Source organism: Anopheles arabiensis, chromosome 3 (genome assembly GCF_016920715.1).
Source record: "Anopheles arabiensis isolate DONGOLA chromosome 3, AaraD3, whole genome shotgun sequence".
Classification (NCBI taxonomy): domain Eukaryota; kingdom Metazoa; phylum Arthropoda; class Insecta; order Diptera; family Culicidae; genus Anopheles; species Anopheles arabiensis.
The window spans coordinates 94017884-94027597 of NC_053518.1; positions in this window are offsets into that span (position 1 = coordinate 94017884).

A 9714-nucleotide genomic window follows, 5' to 3' on the forward strand; every position below is an offset into this window, starting at 1 on the left:
TGTGCCGGCTCCGTCAACGCCACGTGGGGTCAAATATCTTTCCCCGAGTTCAAGGCGTTCGGTTCCGTGGTTTTAGAAAAGCTTTTTTTTCGCTCACTTTGCGATCGAGAACCCGCGCCAACGTCTGGAGTCGATCTCGCGGAACGATCTCCCGTCACGGGGTTGAGATCTTGTTTCGAGAAGTAAAATTAAAAATTAATCCATTTCATTGCGCTGGGAGCGGGCTGGCTGGAGTTATATGAGTCATGGCGTGTGGTTTCGTTTTCAGCGTTCGGCAAATGCAAATGAATGCACTCTGGCGATGGTGAAGGTAAATTGAAACATGTTGTGGTGAATGATGAGCCGATGGCCCCCAGGAATGTGATACCATTTAATTGGAGCAGTTTGTTTGAGATTAGTTGGAAGCGCTTGAAGGTTTGCATTGTGTATTCTGCAAGAGAAATCTTTTTTGTTTTGTTAATGAGAATGAAGCATCGGAGAAGGGCGTCATAAATTGTCGAGCAATAACGCAAAGCGTTATTCTGAAGAAAACTATTTTTTAATATCTTTGAATGCAACTCATCGACAACAGATGAGTTTAAAGCTGAAGTCTCTTTTAGCGAATCCTTTGTTCATAAAATAATGAAGAATATTCTCAAAAAAGCAAAAGTACACATTTTTGAAGAGCTCTTTCAATCAATTTCCTTCTGAACCTTTGTTTTGGTGCAAAAACAAATTTATTTTAAGGATCACAAACAACGAAAAAACGCGTACTCCATTGCCCCAGTGACATTGACTCGTACAACAAAACCTTCAACCTAAACTCCTCCATCACGCCGTCCTTTCAACCGAAAATACATTCAACGCATTACTGCAAAGGGACTGCTTATTTGCTGATCGAATTTACGAAATTCCACCGAGATATCCCACCCCGACCCGACCGGAAATCCATTGGCAATCGATTTATCTGCCCGAGTTAAAGAGGCAGTCCTCCATTTCCATCCTGCCTTGGAGGTTTTGATCCCATCATCCCGGACCGTGCGGCGACCCGTTTCGACCCAAAAAACAGTTTCCCCATTTTCCTCCGCCGGGCAGCAGATTATGCCCCAGACCCACCCAGACGGATCAAAGAGAATGTTAAATCAGGCCCAACTCTGAAGGAACACTCTCAAACACGCCACACTCCGTGCAAAAGTTGTGAATTTGGCAAACTGTTTTTTCGAAAATTAAAGTCCAATCTGTCCATGCCGCTTGGATCGCCCCGGCCAGGTCTGCTTCGGGATTTGTGGGCCATCCATATTGGATGGCAATTCCGGTGGCCATTAAATTTCAATTGGCAATGTAAATTGATTTACGTTTTCGGACCAGACCGGGGCTTTCAGGTCTCAGTAAGGCACCTGTCCAGTTTTCCGTGGCGTTGGGCTATGGTGGAGAGCTTTTAAGATACTTTGTGGCATTCGGCATATGCTAATGAGGGTGCACGGGCGCGGGTGCATGGGCCCCTTTTCCTTGAGGCCTAACCCGGAACCGGTCCCTAATGTGCGACACGTTACGAAACGCACTTTCGGGGTAGCCGTTTTGCCTGTTTACGAACCGCCAAGCGAACCCAAAACCGGTAGCGAATGTGTAGAATGTGTGTCCGTGGGCAAGGAAGGACGCCGATGGGACGATTAATTTCGTTGCAACTCCTCGGGCGACCTTCTTCATCTCATTAAATGAAGGTGATTATGCCCTCATTAATTGCATGTCCGACATGTTCCTGTGCCGTTGCTTGTACCGGCCCCCTTGCACATGCAGATGCGCTGCAGACCGGTATGTGCAGCCGGTTTTCGAACGATGGCCAGTAATTTAGCAGTAGTCAAATTTAATCGCCATATCGTCACGGCATCGCGGGACCGGGAATGTCGTCGCTTGCGGCTAGGGGCGCTGGAGAGCTGAAAAGATGATGGTTGTTGTTGTTGGAGGGAAGATGTTGCCCGGGCGCCTTCCTGTTGCACTCGGGTCCCGGTGGAGTTTGGTGCCGAACTCTCCAGAGATCCAGGAAGGTTCCTGAGGGGCAGGTCCGAGATTAGTTATTGCTTGTAGCGCTTACGGACAAGTAGCAAATGTGTTTCCGGCCTTAAAGTAATCATCCTGGGAGAGGACTTTAATCATTCTAAATGAATCGCATGTTGTAGCTGTATTAGTAGGACTGTTTTTTTTCTCTCTATTGGGATTTATTTCAATCGATACAGAAGCAAACTGTAAATCCAGCATCTGCTACAAGTGGTGAACAGAAAACGAGAAAATGAAAAAATATCCTTGCCATTTCTAAAGTCTTCCTTCAATTTTTGTTTACTTTTACGTACACATCCTTCTTTACAATAAACTGTAGAGCATTTTCGTTTCAGAGAAGTGCTATCAAATAGAACCTTAAGATTCAAACAACCCAACCTAAGTGGGCAAGGCAAAATCTGTGCAAGCTCTCTGGCAAAGCACACAATCCAACGACCCCGCCGAGAATCGTTCCAACACGGACCTGTTGAAATATTGATTGAATTGTCGCTCCCACTTTGGGGTCCAGTTTTCACAATTACATCCCAACCGGTAGTCTTTGACAGGAGCTTTGTATCCTTATTTTTCTTTCATATGCCTTGCAAAAGATTCCACCTGAAGTGCTCCAGATTCTTGCAAGGTGTGTTTCAATTTTTCACAATACCTCGGCGAGAATGTGTATGATGGAGTGGGAAATCCATTCCTTCCCTTCGTGCGCGTGATCGTAAATAAAGATTTCCTTTGGGAAACTATCGGCAGCACAGCACAGCGGAAGGAGCCGGCCGTCTGCTGAGATGCTGCTTCCAGTAGCTCGCTGGAGGATGTAAAACAATTTCAAGTTTACGTTTCCCTCCCGGAACAGATAAGCCCCGGCGTCGGAGGTCGGGAAACAGATGAAGCGTTAAGCATTTTGGGCAGGAGCAGCACACCACGCTGCTTGCTGCCGAGTCAGTCAGTCAGTCAGGGGATGAAAAATGTATCCCAATCGCATTCCCACGGGGAGGATAAAACGGTACAAGGAACAGCTCTGCTTCTGGTTAACAGTGCGGTGTTGGGAGAAGAAAAAGAAAAGCGTCTGTACTTTAATAGCTTCCAGCGATTAACAAATTAAGCAGTTGTTGATGGCTTTTGGGAACAGGAACGCTAGGGAATTATGAGTGTTTTCCAGTCTCATTACAGCAGGCTAAACTGCTTTGATTTCTTTTGTCAAAAATGTTTCCAAATGCATGTCAATGGTGTCGACGGTTGACATACGACAAATGAAAAACCATGTGCTACACATCACCCAAAGCACACGGAGCAACGTTTTGCACAATAAATTTTAATGCCGTTTCATAAAATATGATTGCGAACAATGTCGCTCGTTACTCAGCACGGTCCGGAGCCACGGCCAGTGCAGTCCAGTCATTAGTAACCCATTTTTTGTGTGAGTGTGTTTGCCGCCTCACTTGCCGCGTGTGTCAGCTCCATCATTCTACCTTGCCGAGCCCGCGTAATTGCACTAATCGATATTCCCACAGCCAATTAAGCGCCAGCGGGCAAGCGGGCCGGGGTGTATCGGTATGCGGGAAGTGTTCTATTTTGTGAGGCGCAAAACGAAATGAACTAACTGGAAACTAGTGTGCAGTGTGTGTGTGTGTGTGTGCTTGTACTGCAGTCGGGAAATGAAATATTTGCATGACAATAAATGGAATAAATAATTCCAGCTCACTTGTCTGTCCCGTTTCGGGTTGTGAAATTGATGGAAGTTCAAATAAAAAACAGAAACCCCACACTCGAATGTCGGTTTTGAACACGCTAATCAACTGACTCTGACCTAAAAGGAAACACGTGTTTGGGTGCGATGAGTTGATTATTGCATTCGCTGCACGCGGATGACAATTAGAGGTCAGCAAAGCGGATGGACGGAAATTATTTTCAAATTAACAGCAACTCCTTACTAAAGTAAGCTTTTATCGGTCGAAACGTAACCCTTAAAAATGGTCGACAAGAGTACTTATCCATCTGGAACGAACCACTGTACCTGTGTGCTGCACCATAAATTCAACAAATTCACTGCATTCAATCACCGTGACGTGTGGTCGGGTTGGTTGCCAGCCGGTGGCCGGTAGACCACCGCGCCTGCAGTAACAAGCCTTCGAATACCGCCACCGTTTGGGGGGAATTAATTACTCTGGCGCTGGCAACGAGTCCCGAGCTGGGTAAAAATTCCTTCCCGTCTTTGAGGTGTAACTGCGTGGTTCTTTGTCCATTTAAGCGCATGAGAGCTAACAAACTGCTAGGAACATTTTATCAAATAACAATATTTATCATACTTTAACCTCAAAGTCTAGTAAGTCTCTCATATCTATGATCCACAGAAGCGCTTGACCTTTCGAGTTCCGACATTACATTGCCATGTTTATTCCACTCACTAGCCTTCAGTCAACGCGTCACTCTATGTGGATCGGGTGTGGAATGATATTTCGTTAAATTATGGACCCCTGGATGGTTTGGCCGTTCTGCACGGGTAAGGTTGAGGCCCCATGTAATGCATCGCTGCACCTCGCCCGCTGCACCGCATGCTCGACCGCCCCGCGCGTTGCCATAAAGCCTCAGGTTCGGAGTTTCGGCCGGCACAATCCTCGCTTGACCTCGACGCAGGAGGCAGGATACCTGAGCGGGAACGTTTGGTGCGAGACGCGTGTGTGTAAAACCGTGTCATTTCATACGCGTGCATTTGTGACCGAGCCCAAGCCGAGCTGAGGTGAGGAATATTTATCTTATTTCATACATATTTACCTCACCAGCCCGCTATCCAGCTGTGGGACAGTATCCTTGAGAAACCCCACCGCCTGGAGGATGCCTTCGTGTTCATTGAGAAAAGCGGGCCTCTTAAAGTGTCCTCGCAAAACCGAAGATACGCTGTCCGTGCAGAGGACACAGCTTGCGGCAGTAATTTGAGCCAAGGTTCGAAGGGTTTGTGCGGGAATGTGTGCGCCTTGCGGTCGTAAACATGGACAACGTCGCGATCGTAAAAGGGGACGCGTGGGCAAGACCGTCAAACCGGGCGAAACGACTTTGGAGAGTAAAAGCCAAACGCCTTACATCCTGACGCCAAAATGACAAGTGTGACTTCCGTGTTTTTTTACGTCGGTTTTGCCTCCTCACTCCAAGTGCAATCCGAGAGCAGAATAACAATCGTTTCCTACTTGTGCGCGCTTGTGAAGTAGCGCGACCGGAAATGGACAACTTTTAGTATTAGTTTTTGGGTGTGTTACAATGTACAGCGTGTCAGGCATTTCAGTAACTGTAGCAAAGCCTGATCCTGTCAGTAAGGCATCTTTGAACGAGGAAGCAACGTATGCACTTACAACAACACTTCAACATTTTGGCCATCGTGAAGTGCTGAAGGACCCGATGATTTGACGATTAAGCTGCACAAATCGAAGACTGAGGCTGTACTGAGGTCCTTCAGCTGCAATCCAAAGCCCGCTTATACGCAGCGTCAAACACACTCCCGGGAAGCGATCGGGCCGGCTGCACCGTATGTCGCAGGGAATAGATACTTTGATCTCTTGTGCAAACGATGGTTGACAGGCGGGATGATCTCGAGAGCGGGCAATTATGGCAGCTGACACTTGAATCGTGGTACGCTTCGGAAAGGGAATCATTGAAGACTTGCGTTTAAAAGCCATTTCATGATCATATAAATTGTATTTAAGTAATGTGAATGATTTATGCCACATGGAAGGCATTCTATAGGACTCGTAACTCCTTCAGTTTTTCGTATTAAATTGGTTTTTGTGTTCAAATTGCAAAATTCGTCGAATTTTGTCATTTATCATAAATACCAATAAACCTACACAGCTGCCACTTCCCTTCAGACAAATAATCCAGTCAGTTTTTAATTCCCAATGCGTACTCCCACGACACGAACACTCCAAAGGGGACAAGCCGTGTCACAATATTTTCCCTCATCATAAAAATCACCCGCCATACCTACAAGGAACCCTTTTCTTCCGCAGGCTCGATCATCGTTTATAATCAGTTGCACTTTATGCAAAATCACCCACCCAGCGTTGCCAAAAACCCTGGCAGCTGCGAAAAAAGGAAAAATCGCTATGCAGTGTCTAGACAGCAAGAAAGAAAGAAAAAAGAAAGAAAAGGGTAACAATTACTACCACCGGAAGCCAGCGCCATTTGCGGGTGGATCGTTGTGGCAAAGTGAAAAGAATGGCATCCTTCCTGCGCGCTTTGAAATAATGAAACATCACCCACATGCTCTTTCAGCGCTGAGGTGTCGTGCTTTCACCCGCTCGGTTCTTTTATTTATTTTGCAACATTAAAAACCTTCCAAATTCGGGCAGATGTGCCAGAGAAATGTAATTCCAGGCAAAATAGCTTTAAAAAAAACCTACAAACTCATCCTTTCTCGTCCTGCATGAGAATCCTTTAACGCCGAGCGCGCTCTACCCGGGAAGAGATCTTGAAAAGCCACCGCACCTAACCGCAAAACCCTCCGCCCCGGTGGACAAAAGCGAGCGATGGATGAGGCCCCTTTCGCTCGACACGCTTAAATGGCACATCGGGGCTCGTCTAGCAGCGGCAGGCAGCATCGGGCATCATCATTTGCCACAATGATTTCTGCACAGGGCTGTCGTGAGTTGACAGTTTTTTACCTGACAAATTTGGGCCCCTAATCGAAAACAGAACCACTGAAAAGAGCAGCTCAGCAGCGCAGCGATCGATCGAGTCCTGATGGCCACGGCAGTAATAATGGACAGGACAATACCGTCAACATACCAACGCCTAATCCCGTCGATCAAAACCGTTTTTGCCATCATTATGAGGCTTGCTGCCGTTTTTACCGTCTATTTTGTTCTGGTTCTCCTCGTTTTATCGTCTCTTTTGCGCTGTGCGTTTCTTTCTTTGAGGGGCTTTTCTAGGCCTTTTTCCCTCCGAATCCTATCTACGCCGAATCCATCCACTTCATCGCTTTGTTGGTATTTACTGGGCTTAAGGATAGTATTTGCCGTTTTTCTCTCTCTTTTTCGCTCACTCTTTCCGCCGCATCCTGCAGCATCATTCATGCTGGCCTCAGGCCTCGGGACCCATTATCCACCCGGGGGATGATCCGCGTGCTGGGAAAGGCAGCACACAAAATCACATAAATAAATGAAAACAAGGACCTTTGGCATCGATTTTCGGCCATCCATTTCGGAGGGAAAGAGAGGCCCATCGGTGGCATCGTTTTTCAGGGACACTTTGTCCCGAAGAGCGTGTGTCCTGTGGCCCCTGTGTGCTGTGCGACAAATGCGACGCTACACGGGCTACGAAGCGGCCGAGGTCCCTGGCAGGGTCCTGCAAGAACGAAGGAATGCACTTTTTTTCGTGCTGCACCAACGTGGGAAGCTGTGCCGCTCGGAAAACAGAAGAGAGAAAAAAAACCCGATGGGACGCCTGTCAACAGGACGACACCGATCCTTACCGGTTACGCCTTGTGAGCAGATAATTTTCTTTTCTTCGTGCTCCTTTTTTTTCAGAAAACGATTGTAAAAATTAGATACGATGTCAATTGAAAGACGAGATCCTTTGGTCCCTTCCCTTGTCGGGATGGCGGTTTTGTTGCAAAATGTCCTTTCAATCCGGGGCTCCACTTGAACCAGAATCTGGCGGCAAAGATTGCTACGAATTGATAAAAAAAGCTGTTGTCCACGCGGTCTCGGCAGTGTGATTTGTCATCCATGCGACGGGGTACAGAGCATGGAAGCGTTAGAGAAAAAAAGGTGGCTCCCTGACACCAGGGTGGCCAGTGCAGGACGCCGAGACGTTCGAGAGCAGGAATTTGAGCTGATGTTTACAGTTTTTCAAACGGCCACATTCCAACGCGTCCTCCACTCTTGGATGTTGCATGGAAAGCTTGGGGCAATTCTCGGATCTCTTCTCTGCCTTGCCCGTACCTACCAGAATGGAATAAGCACAGATGGCATCGAGCGGACAGTTGGGAACACGAAAGGGTGCTGTACGGGTAGGGTGAGACACACGTTTTCGCTACTCCCGGTGCTCCTGGAGTTCTTATCAGCCACGGGACAGAAGGAAAGCAGCTTGAAAACCTGGCGGAGTCGGAGCAAAAGGGTCTCTCCGCCAACGAGCAGGGAAAAAGGTAGAAATAAAATAAAATAAAAGGATATCTTGTTGCCGGTTTATCTGGCCGAAAGCGAGTCGTCTTTCTCGCTTGTAAACACATACACAACGCACGCGATGCGAGGTGTGTTTGTATTTTATTTTCCCTTTTTGCGCTCCGGCTTTTCCTCCCTGCTTCGCGTTGGTTCCGTTTTACAAAACAGAAAAGAAGAGCACCAGCAACAACAGCAAAAAAGGATTTTCAGCTTCTTTTTCCAAGGGTTTGTGTCCGCTCGTGAAAAGATAAGCGAAATTCAAAGCGATTGAAGTTATTCAAGCTCGCAAGGGTATGAAATAAGCTAAGGAACTCGAGCGAATGACCACGCCACTGGCTGACTAAAAATAGACACAGGACAGTCGGTATTTCATGTCCTTCTCCCGAGAGGTTTTTTTTTTCTTGCTGTCCCTCTCCCGTAAGCGTGAGCCCTGCATCAAAGGCACACGGTGGCTTCCGTCTAGGTGAAAGCGAAAATGGCCACCGCCCTTTTACTACACCGTCTACGCCGTCCCAGTGCAATCGATTTTTGGGTTCGATTATTTCGGGCTACCGAACCTCACCAACCCAATAGAAAAAAAAAAAACAGAATGAACCTCGAAGGCCTGCGCTATGTTCAACCATATGCTGCACCGAGCGAGCATTGTGGCGTCATATTTTACCTTTGAGTATGTGACAACATTTGTCCGCCCGCGCGTGTGTGTGTGTCATGTGGTTTGTGTGGTTAGACGCGGCTCGGTTGGTTAGGCCAAAGTAGCGCTTCTCGTCGAAATACATTTCCAAGACGATATTGATCTAAAATCCTTTTTCTTTCGTTGCTCCTTGCCCCGTTGCTTAAGGTGTGTTGTGTCGAGATGTCGCGCGTGCATTTGCACGGTCTACGGCGAGTCAGCCACGGTCACAGCTTTCAAAGATTGATGATGGGTTAATCGGAAAGCGTGATTAATGATGCGAACGTGTGGCACAAGTACACGCTGCAACGACGATTTAGCTTTTCCGTGGTTTTGAGGTTTTAGCTAGAATGTCATTTTGAAACCCCGAACCCGTTCAACCCTTGCGGAGGATGATAAAAATCAAATTGAAATCCTCATTTTGAAGCTACCTCAACCCTTTCACTCGAATAAACTCATTTTTCATAGATGTTTCCATGGAGCTTAGTGTATTAAAAACTAAATGACTTCCAGATAAATGGCACGTGCTTCACATTGTGCTGCCGTCGCGCATTGCTCATCGCAGGAAATTAATTCTCACGCACGAAGACGAACACACGCAAACATCATTTCATACAAAATTAATCCTTTCGGCTAGTTCACACTGTTTTGCCAACAGACCAATCGGGTTATGAAATCAGATCGGCCGAGGAGCGATTTTGCACCGGGGCCACTGGGTGGAACTATCACCTTGCGCGTCTGTCGATTAGTTGTATTGCCGTCTAATCCTTGCCACGTGGTCGAGTGGAAAATAGACGCAGGCGTCGAAGGTGGCCCCTCCAGCGCCGAGAGCCCATTATGTCACGTGCCCGATGTTACCGTGTGTGCGTA